This window comes from Capricornis sumatraensis, chromosome 2, assembly GCF_032405125.1.
Source record: "Capricornis sumatraensis isolate serow.1 chromosome 2, serow.2, whole genome shotgun sequence".
In the NCBI taxonomy this organism is placed as follows: Eukaryota; Metazoa; Chordata; class Mammalia; order Artiodactyla; family Bovidae; genus Capricornis; species Capricornis sumatraensis.
Genome location: NC_091070.1, coordinates 197,899,428 through 197,918,322, shown reverse-complemented (window position 1 = coordinate 197,918,322; position 18,895 = coordinate 197,899,428). Strand labels below are relative to the sequence as shown.

Sequence of the window (18,895 nt, the reverse complement as noted above, 5' to 3'; positions counted from 1 at the left end):
CACCAGGGTGTCCCTTCACAATAACATCTCTTGCCTCATCAGCACGTGTGTCTCCTCGTACAATTCAGTGCTGAGTATTAGACAAGAGCCCACTCTCAGGCCCTGGAATGGGCATTCCTTCATTTAGCAGTTCATTATAGGTTATGATAAAGCATTCAGACGAACATCCAGTGGAAGGGATACATGGAGAGTACGTGCTTTCTGCAGACCCACACCTCTGCCCAAATCTCTCTGTGTTCTCTGACCCATAAGTATGCTCCCTAGACCATTAGAAACATCATGAGAACTTGTTAGAAATGCAGATTCCTAGGCTGTTCCCCAGATCTGCTAAGTTGGAAACACTGAGAGTGGGATCCAGTCCCCAGGTGATTCTGATACATAGTAAAGCTTGAGAACCGGTGCACTAAATAAAGGGTTAAAGGAATCAAAGAGGAATTCTGTGTGGGAAAAATCAGGAAAGGCTTCCCAGGGGAGGAAGCATTTGGATTGGGCCTGGTTAAGATTTAGATACAAAGAAATAGAAGGAAACCTCTTTTCTGAGAGAGAAAATTGCAAGAAGGAAGTCAAGAAGCTAGAGAATTCCAGTGCAAGATCAGGCAATGTGTTGCGCCCTATTGCCTGGAGTCTAGAAAGAGTGAAGAAAAGTAAAGATCAGCCTGTTAACTAAGTGGCCTCTCCCACCAGCCCGTACAGCCTCCAGAGAAGGAGAAGAGGACTGTGTCTGACTCAGCTTTGTGTCTGACAGCTGACTCAGAGCAAGGGCTTGATGAATGTTTTAAGAATGACTGATTGAGGGAAGCTCAAGTGAAGACTATTAGAGAAATAGGTTTTCTGTGAGACCAGCCATATCATGCTACTGCTCCTGAAAAGGAACGAGCAGAGAAAATGGTTCCTCTGCAGCGAGAGCAGAAACTTTCCCATCTGGCTCCATCTAGTGTCTTAATGGGCAGATTTCTAGTCTAGGCCACCTCTAGCCAAGTAAACAGCCTCTGAACGTTATGCTGTAGGCACCTGGGTGGCAGGGAGGCGGGGCAGCCAGGGCCTGGCTTCAAATTGAAAACAACTTTAAGTCTGAGCTTTCTTGGGTTTTTTTCATTTGGTTATTCCATTTAATTTTCCTGTGGTTTTGGTGTATGTGTATGTGAGAGAGACAGAGAAAAAGAGGAGGAAAGGAAGAGAAATCTTTTGCATATGCTGATTTCCAAAGACTCTGCACCCAGAATCTTTGAGTTCCCTTATAAGGGCGTGTGTGATGCATTTTGGCCATGTTCTATAACCTCCACCAGGGGGTATCCCAGACTCTAACAAAGCAGCATGCAAGCCTTGGACTTGGGAGGGGGTCATTTTTCTTTAAAAGTGGTCAATAAATTACTGTCAATGCCTTTGATAAGGATAAAAAGAATGCTGTTCTAAGGAAATAATGACAGATGCAAACATATGTACGGGTGTTCATTAAACTGTAATAGTAAAAAATTGAAAATTACCTAAATATGGAATAAGGAGAAGTAATTAAATAAGCTATTCACATACATGCTATGGATTATACAGTTCTTAAAACACATTTTTTGAAGAATATTTAAAATGTAGGAAATGATCATAATATTTCATTGGGTAAAAAAAGATAAATGCAGTATGATACCCATTTTTATTAAAAATGCACAAAAGCACAAAGAAAAAATTTGGCAAGAAGTACAGTGACATGTTGACTTATGGAAATAAGAGCCATGTAAATTTAATTACTCTTTTATATATTCTCTATAATGAGGATATTTACAGTTTAAACATGGCATTAAATTAAGAATTGGACAGTAGCTTGAAAAGAAGGAAACTTAGAAAATGAAAAGGGAAATATTAATCAAATGGGAACATTTAATCAAATAAAAAGAATACAGTTGTAGTGATTTGGAAAAACATATTTTGCCAATATTATCTAGTACAACCCAGGCCCCATTATTATTGATGACTAAGAGGTTACATGTTTGGTGTTTCAACAAACTACTTCCTATTTTTAAAAGCATTAAATACAATTAACACGTTAAGCAGGGTACTTTTCATGAGCTAAATGCCACGTATGAGACAACAGATATATAGGCAAGTTGAAAATTTTAACTGAGTCCAGGATAGAAGATCATATATCCTTGATATTGTCCCTTCTGAATGAGCCTTCTATGAACAAAATTATTTGTGTAATAATAGCTATACTCCCCCATATATTTTCATATCAATCTCACAAAAATCCCATGATCAAATCCTGATTGACAGATATGTATACTATTCCTAAAACACTGTTTCTCAGAAGTGGCAGCTCAGGTAAGATTTTCTGGTATTTCTTCTGCACCTAGCACTGGGCTAGACATTGTGCCTGTTCTCTCACATATTTACATCAACAAGTCTTTGCAGAAATCTATATGTGCTATTAGCCTTGCTTTGCAAAGGAGAACATTTGGGCTCACAGAGGGGAAATGACTTCCCCAAAGTCATACAAGTAGCATACAAGCAGTAGTGCCTGGTATCAAGACAAGATCTGTCCCCTTGCAAGCCCAAGCACTTCCCACCATATTTTCCATTTCCCAAAGGGGTCACCTCCAGGGGAGAATTAAAAGGATGGAGGAGGAGGTGCACTGTCTGAAGCTCTCAGAAGGCACCACCGTGGTCTGACTCCTGCTCTGCACTCCGGTGACCTTGAGCTTGAAAGGGACAAAGGAGTGGACTCCCCTGATGCTCTGTGATGAGTCAAGAGGAAAGTCAGCTCTCAGGGAAACAGCTGGCCTTTCTCCAGCAGCCAGGCCTGAGAGATAAACAGATCAATGCAGACACTCGTCTCCACCTAATGAGCTAAGGGCACAGCCAGGGTACTGCCTTATTGGATTGCTGGTCATGCTGAAAGGTTCAAGAGTTAAGCAGGCCTACTGCGGGGGTGGAGGACTCATGCCCCACCCCCTAGTGAAGCCTGGCTTCTTTGTATGAATGCTAGCAGTGATTTGTTCCCTTCATTTGTTTGTTCATTCTTTTGTTTGTGTTTGTTTTTCCTCACTCCCTTAGGAATGTGTTGAGATTTGATGAAATGATGTCAATGACCTTTCTGCTCTGTAGACAGAGTACCACAGATGAAGGAAACACTGTCCTCCCAAGAGGCAGACCAATGTGTTGTGAAGAATCCCCACCCGGCATTAGCACAGCAGCATTCTGATTCTCACAGTGATTTGACGTGGTATTTGGGCACACTCCTGCCCCTCTCTGATGTCAATTTTCCACATGAACCATGAAAGCATAGAAGTGAAAGTCACTCAGTCATGTCTGACTCTTTGCAACCCCATGGACTATACAGTCCATAGAATCCTCCAGGCCAGAATACTGGAGTTGGGTAGACTTTCTCTTCTCTAGGGGATCTTTCCAACCCCGGGATTGAACCCATCTTGCAGGTGGATTCGTTACCAGCTGAGCCACAAGAGAAGCCCAATAATACTGGAGTGGGTAGCCTATCATTTCTCCAGCGGATCTTCCTGACCCAGGAATCGAACTGGGGTCTCCTGCATTCCAGGCGGATTCTTTACCAACTGAGCTACCAGGGAAGAAGCATAGGAGGGACTAGAGTAAAAGGTGTTTCTGTACCAGGTAGCATGTTATGAACCCAAGTAGCTCACCTGACACTGACGATTACATTAAGCTACAAGCATGTAATCCTGCTGGTCTCTACAAACCCAGACAATGGTTAACTAGAAATAATGATAATTCTAATAATAACTACGAATGGATGTTTATTGAACATTCTACTTCTCACTCAGAGACAATCACCATCACTCATCACTAGCATCAAACTCTTGCTCTCTCTTCTTGAGCTGTCTCTCTCTGAATTTCTTTCTAGACTTTTCTTAGTACCCTCAGCTATATTTCCTCTGGTCCTTTGCAATGGGCATGAAGCAGGCAGCCCCCTTCAGAGGCGACCAGAGCATCTCACTGAGCCAGGTCTCAGCTAGTCCCTGCTCTTGCACTCATTTATTAGCTCCTGCACTAGTCTATTACCAGCATATACAGGCTTCTGGGTATATAAATACACCAAATGGCCAGTGCTTAATGGCACCTGACTGAGGCCCTCCTTAGGAGCCAGAGAATGCTCCCAGGGTTGGAGGCACAGGCAGGAATCTCCCCCAGAGCTCATTCCTGAATACTCAGATTCCTGAAGGGAGACTCATGGCTTGCTGCATGGCCACAAGAAGAGTAAGGAGCTGGACAGTCTCCAAACTAGAAGGGTGCCAGAGAGGCCACCATCCTCAACCCATGACTGGAGAATATAAACTGACATCACAGAGACATTCTTTGAGTTTGTTGAAAATAGAACCTTTATATATGTCCTCCTCTGAGGAGTCTTCAGAGGGATTTTGGCCTAAAACTATCTTAAGGGTTCAACTATCTCAGGGGTTTACAAATTTTTACAACTGTGGAATTCTTTGTACGTAAGAAATTACATTCAAAAGCCATAGAGTCAAACAGATGCAGATATTGTTAAGGCTTCCTGGAGCACAGTTTGAAAATCACTAATCTAGTCCAGGATTACTTGAGTCCTGCTGGTGGTGATGCTTTGATCAAACAAGGGTCCCTGCTTATAGTTTGGTGCTCTTTCCCCATCTATGCATTTCCCACCAAGAAATATTTGCTTAGATTCTACTATGTTAAATCTACTGAGGGAGTCACAGCAAGACTGCACTGAAGTCCACACAGAGCTCATAGACCACTGATAGTCTGGCCAAAGATAGAAAGGCAGAACCCTACAAATGGACTGGATTAGGGTTTCTTAATGTTGACTCTAATGATACTTTGGACCAGATCATTTTTCATCATCAAGCGTTGTCTTATGCACTGCAGGATGTTTAAAGCAGCCATGATTTCCACCCACTAGATGCCAGTAATAACCCCTCTCAAATCTTGACAATCAAAAATGTCTCTAGACATTGCCAAATGTCCTCTGGAAGTAGGGGGCAAAATCGCTTCCATTAGAGAACTGTGGATTAGCTAACACAAGACAGCAGCATAAGGGATCTCACCAGGTTGCATAAAATTAAAGGCCAAATAAATTATGAAGACAGTGTTGTAAGAATTCTGAGAAGAAGGGGCTCCTCTGCACCTATGCTCTCAGCGTGGTGATACCAGCATAGTGCAGAGGAAGGAGAGGCAAGCTCTTGGCTTCAAGTGGCCTTGACCCTGATTGTCTTTCCACCCTCAGCTTCTGTAAAGATTTTCTGGCCTGGAAACTTCATGGAGAGACTCCTGGACCAAGACAAGACCACCTGCCTCCATTTCTTGCTGTGCCATCAATTCACAGTATGGCACTGGCCAAATCCTTCTCCCCTCTGGATGTCGGTTCCCTCAACCATAACAAGGATAGAGAGCAAGGTCTGTAGTCTCACCAATAATCCATTTTTTTTTAACCTGTTTCATTTACTTTATTGTTCTCTTTATAAAATTATGTGGTGGCTACAGCTGGGGCCTGGGTCCTCTTCATGGAGACTCTGGTATGGGTCTTCACAAGATGGTCAGTGAATTCCTGATTATGAAGACTGAACACTGTCTCTTTCCAGAGGTCAGGGGTGAGATAACTGTAGGTCTTGGAAATGGCATCAAAAGTGGCCTTGGCATAGTTGCCCAGGGTGGCAGTGCAGCCCCTGGCAGAAGTGTAGCAGTCATCTATGCCAGCCATCAGCAGCAGCTTCTTGGGCACAGGGGTGAGATAATGCCAGTGCCTCTGGGGGCAGGGATGAGGTGCACCAGCACAGAGACACAGCAGCCAGTCACCTTGCAAAGAACTGTGTGGGGCTCAACGATCTTTTTCCTCCAGTAGCCTCTTTGCACAGGGACGATGGGCAGCTTGGCCAGGATGATGGCTCCATGGACGGCAGTGGCTACTTCTTTAGAGCACTTGTCACCTAAACCGACATGTCCGTTGTAATCCCCGATGGCAATAAATGCCTTGAACCTGGTCCGCTGGCCAGCACTGGTCTGCTTTTGCACGGGCATAATCTTCAAAACCTCATCCTTGAGGGATGCTCCCGAGAAAAAGTCAGTGATCTGACTCCTTGATAGGCAGAGAGAAAAGGTAGATCTCCTTCAGGGACTTGATCTTCATGTCCTTGATCAGGCGGCCCAGCTTGGTAACGGGGAGTCACTCCTTGTCCTCGGCCTCGCCTCCACGAGCTTCTTGGCCTCTGCCCCGACCCCGACCGCGGCCGCGATCCGGGCCCCAGACGCCATTACTGAAGCTTCGCGGAAGCCACCGTGGCCTCCCGTTCCAGGGCCCCCGGGGCTTCCAGGCCCTCCCGCAGCACCAGGGTCATCCCATTTGGTGTTTTCACGAAGACGAAGGCACCAATAATCCTTAAATTCCCTCATAGCTCATGGATTCCATTTTCTGATTTTTCCCATAATCCTACTAAAACCACGTTCGGCTGATGACTACTTGACCTTAGGCTTTCTCAGCCATATCTGAAAAGCCATTTCCTTGGATAGGTAGGTTAGAAAGGAAAATACAAAGGGAGTTTATGCTCCTATCCATACCTTGCTGCTAAGTCGCTTCAGTCGTGTCCGACTCTGTGTGACCCCGTAGACGGCAGCCCGCTAGGCTCCTCTGTCCCTGGGAATCTGCAGGCAAGAATACTGGAGTGGGTTGCCATTCCCTTCTCCAATGCATGAAAGTGAAAAGTGAAAGTGAAGTCGCTCAGTCCTGCCCGACTCTTAGCGATCCCATGGACTGCAGCCCACCAGGCTCCCGCGTCTATGGGATTTTCCAGGCAAGAGTACTGGAGTGGGTTGCCATTTCCTTCTCCGATCCATACCTTGTTATTATTATTGTTATTAACCAAGATCCATATCTTGTAATAATAATAACAATGGTTAATCTTCATTTGTGGGCTTCCCTTATAGCTCAGTTGGTAAAGAATCTGCTTGCAATGCAGGAGACCCAGGTTCGATTCCTGGGTTGGGAAGATTCCCTGGAGAAGGAAATGGCAACCCACTCTTGCCTGCAGAATCCCATGGACAGAGGAGCCTGGGAGATCCATGGGCTGGCAAGAATCAGATGCGACTTAGCAGCTAAACCACCACTACCAACCTTCATATGTGGCTTTGTAGTTTACAAAGCACCTTCTCATATGCTATTCAGATACATGATTCTCAAAACAACCCTATGAGGTTAGAATAATTACCATCATTTCACGGATGAGTCAAGGTTCAGTACGGTTGAGGGTCTTTGCCTCAGGTCACACCCAGACCTCCCCAACTTCAGGCTCCTTGCTTCAAACTCCAGCTGTCTGTGCTACACTGAGTGTATTGGAAACTATCTCTCTAAGTCTCCCAGAGATAGGACATAAAGGCCAAGTGACTAAGACACTCAGGCAGAACAGGAAGAGAAGGGACAGCATTCTGAGGATACCATGCTGACTGTGATAGGGGTGACAGAACTGCCTGAACAAGTGCCAAACCAAGTGCTTTGAAAGAGTAGGAAAAAGGGAAAAAAAACAAAAAATGTCTTCCCACTGTTTGCCTGCCAAGCCCCTGCACAGGGACATGGGTACAGAGTTCTGCTTAAGGTTTAATTCTATTGATTACACATTCCATTTTCCAAAGTGCCATTTGCCTGAAGGAGCAGGTGGTGTTTTCGGCATCCATTTAGCTGATGTATTAGCCATGTGGCTCAGTGCATCAGCAGGCCCGAGTCATCAATTTATGGTGAGATGACAGAGGGAATCACTCACTGCAGAATCCTAATGGGGAGAGGGGGAGGGGGGGAATGGAACACACAGAAAGGGACAAAAACAGTGGGATTGTGGACCTGACTGGGGCCTGAGGACGCAGGAGATGAATGGCCCAACGTAGGACCTTCGGTTGATAATAGCAAATACACTTAGGACCTGACTCTGTGGCAGGTCCAAGGCTGGACACTGGGGACACAAAGAGGAGTCACAAGAATTCCCGCCTCCAAGACTTCAGTTTTATGGAGAAGGCAGACATAAACTATTAACAACAATAACATCAGATATACATTACAATGGAAGGATGTGGTAGGTAGCAGAAGAGTGTTTTAAAATTCCACAGTTACAGTTCAAGTCCCAGCTTCATTATTTACTAGCTTTGCAGTTGTAAAATTAGAGGCAAAGTTAGGCTGGAAGCTCATGGAGAGTAGGCACTATATGTCTTATACATTTTTGAATGCCCACTGTCCCAGCCCAGAGTCTGGTATTGCCATCATAAAAACCAAAGAATATTAATAGTATAATCATGAAAACAATAAAAGTAATCACAACAAAATAACATATACTGAGCTCTTGATACATTCCAGGTCCTGCCTAAGTGTTATATGGCTTTTCATCCTCACCACAAGCCCATGAATTAGGTACTATTGTTATCTTTATTTTATAGATGAGCAGATGGAGCCTCAAGGAGGTTAAGTAACTTTCTCATAGTTACACAGCTTGTAAGTGGTGGTGGAGCTCGGCTTAAAATCCAGACCTGTCTGGCTCCATAGCCATATAGCCTTTCAACACTGCAAAGTTCAGTTATCCCAACTGTACTCAAGTTATTTAACCTTGCAGAGACCCCATTTCCTTATAAGTCAAGAGCTCTATTTTTTTTTTCTTTATAGGTTGTTGTAAGCATCGAATAAGACAATGTATGTAGAGCATTACTTAGTACATTCTAAAAAGCTCAATAAATGATACTTACCACTATCCCCATTCTAAAGATAATTACATTCAGAGAAGAACTCTGAGGGTCAGAGCACACCTAGTTTTTAAAGAGAAACTTCTCCAGTGCCTGTGTGAGTATCTTCTCTGATGCATTGAAGGTGCCTCCTCTGACCCCTATCCTTACTAAGTGTTCTAGAACGGTTCTTTTAAATTAGATCCTTAATGTTTTACTTATTATGACTTTTGCCATTTGACATGCAACATGAGGTAGACTGTGGCAAAGGCAAAATGTGAGCAAAGCAAACAATTTCTCAGGTAAAGCTTTAGAAATGGCGTTTCAATAAAAAGGCTCATTGGCCCTTGAGTTTCAGGGAGGAGATCTATTTGACAGAAGTACAGGAGGTGTACATGAGAGAAGGACAGTAACCACTTGCCTTGGAAGAGAGCCCCCCCCCCCCCCACCCTATCTGCGTCTGGTGTGGCTATAGAGCTCCCTCCACCCTATCTGAGAAGGCAGTGTCACAGAAAGGGACACTCACTGGTGTTTCGTCACTCATTCACTTATTCCTTTATTCAGTGTATATTTTTAGAGGTCTTGCTTTATTCCAGGTACCATACTGGGCACTGAACTTAGAGAAATGAATAAGATTGCTACCTAAAAATTTAAAAGGGTGATACATGCATAGTTGCAAAATGATGTGATAATTTATTGTCATGCTATTTAAAATAATGACAATTTAGAACCATCTCAACTGTAAATACTGCTGCTGCTGCTGCTGCTGCTAAGTCCTTTCAGTTGTGTCCGACTCTGTGCGACCCCATAGATGGCAGCCCACCAGGCTCCCCCGTCCTTGGCCAATTGTAAATACTAGTAGATTTTAAATAAAGGATGGTACATCATTTCAAAGGGATATTATTCGACCATTTAAAGAATTTATAAATAATTTCAAATAATGTGGTAAAATGTTCACAGTACAATGTCAAATGATATAAAACTGTATATATAGGATGTTCTTACTGTATATATGGGCTTCCTCATCAGTTCAGTCACTAAAGAAACTTCCTGCATCAGCTCAGTGCAGGGGACTCGTTCAGTCCCTACATTGGGAATATCCTCTGGAGAAAGAACTGACAAGCCATTCCAGTATTCTTGCCATGGACAATGGAAATCCCATGAACAGAGGAGCCTGGTGGGTTACAGTCCATGGGGTCTCCAGAGTCAGACAAAACTTAGCAACTAAACCACCACCCCCTAACTATACATACAGCTATGCAAATAACTAGTCAGGAAGAAAACATTCAATTTAATAGCATTTATCTTTGGCAATAGTATTAAGGGCGATGTTTTTCTCTGATATAATGTTATTTTGTATTTATAAAATTTTTTACAATGAACATATAGCAAAAAGGTATCCAAAGGTATCCCTATCCAAAGGTATAAAATAACTATTATTCTGTTAGAAGTATGCTTAAAATACTCCTGGCACAGAAAGAGTGACTAACTTTTCCATTTTATAGATGAACAAATTGACGTTCTCAAAGATTATGTATAATAGTTTTCCCAAGGCTTTCCAGCCCATAGTTGACAGACACACACTTCAAACAAGTCATCTGATAGAAATCTGGAACTCTTCCCCCAGGACTTTCTAAGAGCCACCTGCCTGAAATGGGGGGTGGGGTTGACCTGCCTACAAGGTCTCCAATGATCTGCCAGAGCTACTATTCCAATTGTTCCAGAAGAATCCAAAATTCAAAAGGTAAGTCCAGGAATGACTCAGTGATAGTTGCTAGGTGTGGATCTGGAAGAAGTGCCTATTGCTGTAAAAATAATCTTGACTGTTTACATTTCAACTCTTCAAGATTTATGGTATTTGAACTAGAAGAATAATATAGGTCTGAGCACGTATTTAATGTTTTCATTTAGATTTAGAACATACAGCCCCAGCATTGAGCTGATTTGAATGCTTGAATATTTTAATATCATTGTATTGTGTGCTCAGCATCCATGATTAAATATACATCTTCAAGTCCAATTTACTTTTAGCTTCATTATGGTCTGTTACAACTGGCATTCAATGAATTCTGCATTTGGCCACATAACCCAGCTCCATTTTTCTTTTCTTTTCTTTCTTTTTTTTTGCAATTGTACTCTTGTGTGCATATATCTGGGGGCATGTAAAACTGAACACTCTTTAAATACAAGCAAGTATTTCCTATCTTAAGAAGGACCTATTTTCTCAGTTATCTGTGAACATTAGAACACAAGGTAACAGATATCATTGAATTCAACCTTCCAATCCTATTTTTTTATCTGTTTATAGGGCCCCTTCTCTGGGCCCAAGCTTTATTGTTGCAGACATTGTAGGCCCATCTCTCTGCCAAAAGAATATTCAGACAGGAATAGGAATTACAATAGGAATTAAATTCAGAACTCTTGGAATTTTTTTTTTGGCCAAGTTTTCATCATAAAAATATTACGGCTTTACAAGTATGTTTCTAGTTTTTCGTTATGTTTCTATCCAGGTAGGAGGATAGGTATATGTTTTAACAATTTGTTAGCTAGATTTATAACATAGTATTTAGATTAGACTTTCTAGGCCTCCATTTGTTCCCTCGCCTGAGTCTTGCAAATGTTCAAGGTGGGCCTGCAACTTTCCCCAGCTCCCAGCTTACTGATGGGGTCTTATGTGGGCAATAGACTTACCCAGGGAATCATGACTCTGCTCCTTCCTGTATTGCTAGTTCATATCACATTCATTAGCACTTGGAACACATCCAGTGTATAAATTAATTGAAGCAAACTAATTTGGAGGTATTTTTCATTTGTTTTATATTTTAAATTGGGGATTTTATAAATACAACAAAGAGGATAAATTCAGGATACATAATGCTAATAAAAGTGAAGTCGCTCAGTCGTGTCCGACTCTTTGGGACCCTGTGGACTGCAGCCCACCAGGCTCCTCCGTCCATGGGATTTTCCAGGTAAGAGTACTGGAGTGGGTTGCCATTTCTGTTTACTAAACCATAAATATATTTGTATATACATATACACATGCATTGGAGAAGGCAATGGCACCCCACTCCAGTACTCTTGTCTGGAAAATCCCATGGATGGAGGAGCCTGGTAGGCTGCAGTCCATGGCGTTGCTAGGAGTCGGACACGACTGAGCGACTTCACTTTCACTTTTCACTTTCATGCATTGGAGAAGGAAATGGCAACCCACTCCAGTGTTCTTGCCTGGAGAATCCCAGGGATGGGGGAGCCTGGTGGGCTGCCGTCTCTGGGGTCGCACAGAGTTGGACACGACTGAAGTGACTTAGCAGCATACACATGCATATATTCAACAAATTACAATCAATATGCATATCCAACAACAGTATGACTCTGCAACCTGAGGGGTTGGAATATGGCGATTGACTAATGCATAAGAAGGTCAGGTGTCTCTTCTCTAACCACAGGGATGTGTTTCCCTCTCATCCCACAAGTTTGAGTGATTCCTGCAAGCAAGATCAGTACTGAGGGTTCACCAAACTTTTATCAGAAGAAGAGATAAATGCTGTACAGCAAAATGCTCAATGCACTTTGAAATTATCTTTATATGAAATACACATATAAGTATGTGTATATACACCGTTGTATATTATATAATGTTATACATTTGTGTGTATATACCTGCCATGATGCCATAAAGCATAATCTACTGGGCACCTATAACCGCACAATTGTTTCCCAAAGTCTGCAGGATGTTTACTGCCTCCACCCACCCCCCAACAACTTCATCTCCACCCCTCCCCCAGCCGAGGAGGCATTCTCATTATAGGATAATGATAGTGGAATAGAACTCCGTCACTGGATAATGATCTCCTGTGGTTAGATGAATGAGGAAGGCAGACTTGGGCACCTTCAGAAACTGAACAGCAAGGGGCTGCCAAAATGTTGATTTTCAAAGAGGAAGACTTTAGTTCTGACACAATATTCCACTCAAAGCTGAACCAATACATGCAGAAGGAGACAGCACATTTAGGCAGACAAAGGGCCCTGAGAGACTGAGATAAGACTAAGATATAAAGTGGCTGACCACTTTGCATGACAGGGGTGATTTCAGTCCTTATTGGATTGCTCTCCATGTTAGGCAGCTGAGCTACTTTGCTACTTGAAGACAAGTTGGCATCTATATACTTTTGAAGTCAGTGTGGGTCATGGGAGACCACCTTCTGTTGATAAATGGCTTGAATGGCAAGAGACCTGGAATGTCACTCAGGACAGACGTACTTTTTTCCCAGGCCGCCTGTACTCCAAGGTACCACATTAGACCAGGCTTTAACCTTTCTGGGCCTCTGTCCTCTCATCTATCAAACAGTGTGTTGACTGGAGGTTTCTGAAAGCCTAGAAGCGTCTGACTTGACAACTTCACATCAATATCAATGTAACTAATTTCCTTTCATTTCATAAGGAGTTCAAATGCAATACATCCAGTATGCAGAGGGGAGAGAGTGTTTGACGGTCAAGTGTGCTTCTTGAGGAATTCTGGGACCTTAAACTTGGAGGAAATTTGAAGTTCATCTATTTCAGGATCTCTATGAATCCTGGATGTTCTGCTGGAACTTCTGTGATGGGGGAAGCTTACTACCTCCCCAGGCATTCCCATTGGCTGTTGGTGAACTCTGATTGCCTCAAGGTCATTTGTTTGTTTCTTTGTTCACGCATTAATCAATTATTTCAATGCCTAGTAGGTCAAGAATATATAAAGCACTGGAGTCCCAGATATGAGTCAATGTGATCTCTGCTCTGTAAACACTCGACATTGAATTGAGCAGCAGAGTGGAGTGGGCTTTGGTGGGGGTGGGGTGGGCAGTAAGGCAACCAAACATGTAGACAATAATTACAATAAGTGCTTTGGTAGAAGTGGTTTTGTGGAAGAAGGTGGAAGACATTGAGGGAATCCACTCTCAAGAAGAAAATTTGGAGGCAGGACAGTGAAGCAGCTTATTGTTGTTAGAGACTATATAGTATAATGTGAAAGAAAAGACTCTAGGGTCAAAATGTTTGAGTTCAAATCTGGACTCTGCCATGTCTAGCCATGTGAAAGTGAAAGTTGCTCAGTCTTGTCTGACTCTTTGTGACCCCATGGACTATACAGTTCTTAGAATTCTCCAGACCAGAATACTGGAGTGGGTAGCCTATCACTTCTCCAGTGGATCTTCCTGACCCAGGAATCGAACTGGGGTCTCCTGCATTGCAGGTGGATTCTTTACCAACTGAGCTATCAGGGAAGCTCTCTAGCCATGTGGTCTTAGGCCTATTTCTTAACTTCTCTGTGTCTCAGTTCCTTCCTGTATAAAATGAGGACAATAATAGCATTTAAATCATAGAGTTATGTGAGGATTAAGTGAGTTTTTACATGCAACACACTTAGAGAACTATGTCTGACCATAGGGCACGTAGCCAGCATTATCACTAATTAGGGTACATCAGTAAGCGTTGGCTAGCAGACACTGGGGTGGTGGTAGTAACAAGGATAGCAGTGAAATTATAATAGCATACTGTAGCAGCACAAGGGGTAGGGCTCTTCACAGCAGCAACGGTAGTATTGGTAAAAGTGTCAGTAGGGAGAGCAGCGGCACCGGCACTTGCTGACTCTGTTATAGCAGCAGTGGTAGCTGTCGTGATGTTAATGTAGCAGGAATGCAGACAGGAGTCAGGGGCCACGACTGAGAGGATGCAGGGGCTTTGGATATTTTTTGCCTCATCCTTTGTTCCTTCATTTCCTCCCACAACTGCCTGCATCGTCACAGAACTGCCCCACAGAGAACGGTGGGAAATCTACCCTAAAGTGGAGGTGTGTTAGTGGCTTACACGCAGAGACTCCTGGGAACAGAGAAGCCCTAAGACAGGTTTTTCCTTCAGAGACAATATATGGGTATGCGGAGTAAGGATGAAGTCTTAAGAAAGAGTATGGGTGACAGTCACATTGAAGGGGAGGATAAGGGCCAGTGAGCGAGAAGGAGGTCATTCTGGCTGAGCAGATAGAAGGGAAAGGAACTAACTGGCTCTTGGCAAGTGTGTCAAGTACTGCACTGGGCCTTTCCTCAAAACTGACATAGTCGCTGAGGATTAAACCCAATGGACTGAACTGCAGTGTCTCAGAGTGCCTATGATCAGTGCTAAGATTCAAGCCCACATTTGCTTTTTAACCAGTAAGAGTGCCTACTATGAGTTTCTTCTGTGGCTCAGGATGTGGCTCCACAGTTGAGGACCAGAAGGCCACAGCAGTCAGCCAGCCATCATAATAATATCTGAATGTGTATGTTTCGTTTATTATTTAGAAAGTTTTTTTTTTTTTAATGTGCAGCTCAAGGTCTGATCATGATTCAAAAGCCATGAATCCATCTGGGTTAAGAGCTTTGGGAAGTGAACCAAAAATGCAACCTTCTCTATTGGCACGAATGTCTGCAAGCTGGCTGGTGGGGGAAGTCAGTGCAAAGTGAGAGGGAATAGCCAGCCCCATGGCTGAAGCGCAGGATTAGAGTCACATGGCTCCAACAGCAGCAAGAATGAAAGCTTAATCAACATTCGGATTAGTGCATCCCCATTTACAGGAGCTTGAACTCAATTAAAAATTTCAACTAGAATCTTGGCACAGGTGCCTTGAGACAGAATCTGACTGTTCTGGGCTCTCACCCCAATTTTAATATGCATTCCTGGAAGGAGATGGTTGGGTCAGATGGACCTGGGGCTCGATTTAGACCCTTGGCACACATTCAGAAAAATGTAATAAAGTTCTATTTGCGATTCCATGGTAAGTTAGTTATGTTACAGAATCAGCTGTTTCCATAGGTCTCTTTTTCCCGTAGGCATACTATTTTCCTAGCATTTGATACCACTTTTTAAAGAGAGTGGTGAAGTGTGGGATCACTGTGCTTGGAATCCAATGAACTCGACACAAATTTCGGTTCCATTTACTGGCTGGAAGCTCTTGGCCAAGTCACTTAATCTTGCTGAGCTTCAGTTTTCTCACCTGAAAAAGTGGGATAATAATTGATAGCTCTTCCTCAAATAATGGCAATGCAAATTTAAATGAGATAATAGACACCAGAGAAAACATGCCTAGCACGTTGTTTGGTACGTGAATTTGCTGAACTAAAAGATTTATTTTCCTGCAAAGTCCTCTCATGGCTCATAGGTTCTGTGAGGTTACACTGTGTGACATTTCAGTTCTTCACTCTCAGACTAGAGCCTGGCCCTTGATAGTCGCTTAGATTAGTTTAGGTTAGTTCTGCCACTAGCCTACATTCACCCAAAACTTTCTCCAGATCTGGGTCCTTCTCTTGCTTTCTCTTGGCTGGTAAGTCTCTGAGTCTGCATAGCTCAGCATACTTCCACTCCATCCTTTATATATATATATATATATATATATTTACTTATTTATTGGCAGTGCTGCATTTCTGTTGCTATGCACAGGCTTTCTCTAGTTGCAGTGAGCAGGGGCTATGCTCTGGTTGCTGTGCCTGGCTTCTCATTGTGGTGGCTTCTCTTGTTGCGAAGCACAGGCTCTAGGGTGTACAGGCCTCAGTAGTCGCAGTGCATGGGCTCAGCAGTTGTGGTGTAGGGGCTTAGTTGCCCTGTAGCATGTAGAATCTTCCTAGACCAGGGATTAAACCCACCTCCCTTGCATTGGCAGGGAGATCTTTTACCACTGGACCACCAGGGAGGTCCCCAATCCATTCTTGACAGAACAGAGATTCCTTTAAAATTAAAATCAGATCCTTAATTCTGTACACAGTGGCTTCACAGTCTCTGAGGTGAAAGGTTAAAATGTTTCCCATGGCCTAAGAAGCCCTGTGTCCTGCATAGTCTGGCCCCACCAACCTCTTGAGCCTCATCTTTCCCTCAGTATCTTTGCTTCAGTCATGCATCCTTTCAGTTTCAAAACATGCCACCCTCTCTCTTGATCTTTGGTCTTTGCTACCACTGTTCTCTTTTCTGGAGCAATTACCTCCACCACTTCCCACCTGCTCCTTTGATAAAATCAGCATATCTTTCATATCTTAGATCAAAAATCACTTCCTCAGCAGTATTATCCTTGAATTTGGAAATCATATCAGGTCTTTCTATTATGTCCTGTGATAAGACTTCTCATCTGTAGTACCTTTTATGGTTTATAACTATATGTGCAATTAATTCCTGTAATTCCTGTCTTAACTGTAAACTCCATGAAGGCAGAGATCATGAAACTTACTCATTACTGTATTCTCAACACCTAATATGCTTTGTATTAACAGAATTGTCAGTGTTGAAATGTGGCACTCCCACACCATCACCGGTTACAGTTTGTCCTGGAAACGACAAACTGTGTCCTCGATCCACTTCTGAATCCTAATTTCCCAGAGATCCTCTGGGCGTCTAACCTCATGACTCATTTTCTTCTTTATATCAATCAGACATGATAATCAGCACCACACTGATCTTGGGCTTTTCTCATTTATTGTGGAAGATCACCTCAAGGAAAGAACCCAGAAAGTGTGGCTTTAATCTCTTAGCAGAGATCTCGCAGCAGAGGCCCCTGGGCAGTGCTACCAGATGTGTGCCAATTCACAGGGCAGGACCGTCTCCTGCCCAGCTTAAATATACTGACCTATAATTCAAGCTCTGGAACCACCAGGCCCCCATGGCCCTACATCTGGATGCCTGGCTGGTCTCTCTGGAGCACTCCTTTGGCTACATCAACCTCTTCAGCCACCTCTATTCGTGATACACTTGGGCCCAAGTATTATCACACTCAGGAAGGAGTTTTGTAAACTTGAAAAGACTAGACACGTGTAAGGGATTAAGGGCTTAGCTCAGGCTTCCTCTCAATTCACAAACCTGGCTTCTGCTTGGCATACTCTGCCATCTGGAGAAGATTTCTTACTTCTTTCTTTCTTACCCAATGACAGTTCCAACCTTCCTCTCTCTATTCTCTTTGAACTGGCCCAGAGAAAACAGGATTTTTTTTTTAATGTCAGATGTGTTGCCATTAAGTCATTAATGTCTCCTATCTTTAAGGTTTTGTTGCCTCCCAACATTATTTGCCTATAACAGAGCTTCACAGTTGCAATCTAGACAGCCAACTTCATTTCAGCAAGTTGAACCTCTGTATGGTTAAATAATTCATGTTCACAATTATTTTAGGATGAAGCATAATAGCACTAAGTCTTGCTTTATAACAGGGGATAGATCCTCTTCCATTTATGAACCTCAAATTCCTCATCGGTCAGATAAGGGTTAGATGGGTAAATGCCCACGTACTAGTTGTGCTGATTAAAATAGATTACACATATGAGAGGGCTTGTGTATGGAACATTGTAAAAACTCTATCATCACATTTCAATCTAAGTCTTTCACTCTATAAAACAGAAATCAAAGGTTAACATAGTCATTCATTCATTCAATCAATCATTTACTCAATAATTATTTATTAAATGTCTTCTATTAATAACTAGGCACTTTGCCAGAGGCTAAGTGACTTACCCAAGGGTGCATAGGAATTTCATGGCAGATCTAGGATGTCAACAATAACAGCAGCTACTATTGCCAAAGGTAGGCTAAAAAGCTAGCATTTGTTAAGTATTTTATATACATAATAGAATAATCCTCACAACAGTACTGTGAGGTAGATACTATTAACATGTTTTTTGGATGAGGAAATTGTCATCCCAACAAATATTACTCAAATATTTCTATGAATTTTTTCATGGGGACCAAAAGATGCAGTAGAGACATAGAGACCAACGTATGATGATCTAAAAATGACCTTGAATGTCAGTTTACTCAAAAACTTCAGCAAAAACTCCAATACAAAGGCATTTAAGTGTGACATTTAAAGCTTTACGAAGTCTGTAGACAGTAACGAGGTAGGTTTGGGAGCCAGTCAGAGTCCTTCATCCATAAAGTGGGAATAATTATTTTGCTTTCACAGGGCCATTGTGCAGCTAAAAAAAGATACTAAGTGTACACAGATATGCTTCCCCCATGTATCCTCTTACTCCTCACGTCATTCAGGTCTCTGTTAAAATGCCACCTACTCAGCTTTCCCTGTCCATCCCCCTGAAATAGCCTTCATCCTGCGCTGTCCCTTGCTGTACTGCATTTTTATTCCTAGCATCTGATCCCACATCATGTATTTGTTTACGCGTCCATTTGTGGGCTGATTGAAGGAATGAATAAATATACATTCCCC

General features: G+C 42.8%; 1 protein-coding gene and 1 pseudogene across 1 annotated transcript in view; both read right to left on the bottom strand.

Annotated features, from left to right (window-relative positions):
- Positions 1–18,895, bottom strand: part of AGBL4 (AGBL carboxypeptidase 4) — a 1,470,506-nt gene that overhangs the window by 444,942 nt on the left and 1,006,669 nt on the right. The window lies entirely within an intron of this gene.
- LOC138073603 (small ribosomal subunit protein uS5 pseudogene) lies at positions 5,462–6,384 on the bottom strand (annotated as a pseudogene).